Source organism: Eulemur rufifrons, chromosome 8 (genome assembly GCF_041146395.1).
Source record: "Eulemur rufifrons isolate Redbay chromosome 8, OSU_ERuf_1, whole genome shotgun sequence".
Taxonomy (NCBI): domain Eukaryota; kingdom Metazoa; phylum Chordata; class Mammalia; order Primates; family Lemuridae; genus Eulemur; species Eulemur rufifrons.
The window spans coordinates 97044456-97045176 of NC_090990.1; positions in this window are offsets into that span (position 1 = coordinate 97044456).

Here is a 721-nt window from a genome sequence, read left to right on the forward strand (position 1 = left end):
GTGAAGTCACTTAATAACTTGACTAGTGCTGGCTGTTTCACAATATGCTATTGCCCCAGGAAAGAGGAGTTGTGAAACAATGTTGAGACTCCACCCATCAAAGTTCTTAGCTTTCGATTCTGACTCTCTCAGTCAGGGAAAATAACCAACTTCCTTCCTGTAATTATCTTTACTAAAATAAAAGGGGAAAGGGTAGAGGATGATGAGAAATTAATGGGTAAAATATATAATATTTAGGTGATAGATACAATAAAATCCCTAACTTTGCCACTATGCAATATATCCATGTGACAATGTTACAGTTGTACCCCGTAAATTTGTACAAATAAATAAAAAATTAATTAATTTTTTTTCTACATTTTCAATAGCTGAAGAATGTCCAACATTAGAACCTTCTTATCCAGCAGTCTCACACATGGGTCATTAGAGACATAAATTCCCTTGAATGACTCTCAAGTAAAAGAGAAGCAAAGTGAGCCACCCGGCCACGCCTCCCTCCTTTCCTGCACACTGAGGGGAGTGGCAGGAGATCTTGGCAGAATCACCTACTGTTAGCAGTACTTGACTGCATCACCTGGATGGGGGAATGTGTGCTATGAAATCGTTATTGGTTTAAATAGTACGTGAAGCATTCACCCAGTTATTAGTTGACAAACTTGAGGCTTGCCAGATCAGAAAATTAATATGAACATGTAAATTCTTCCTCACATATATATAAATG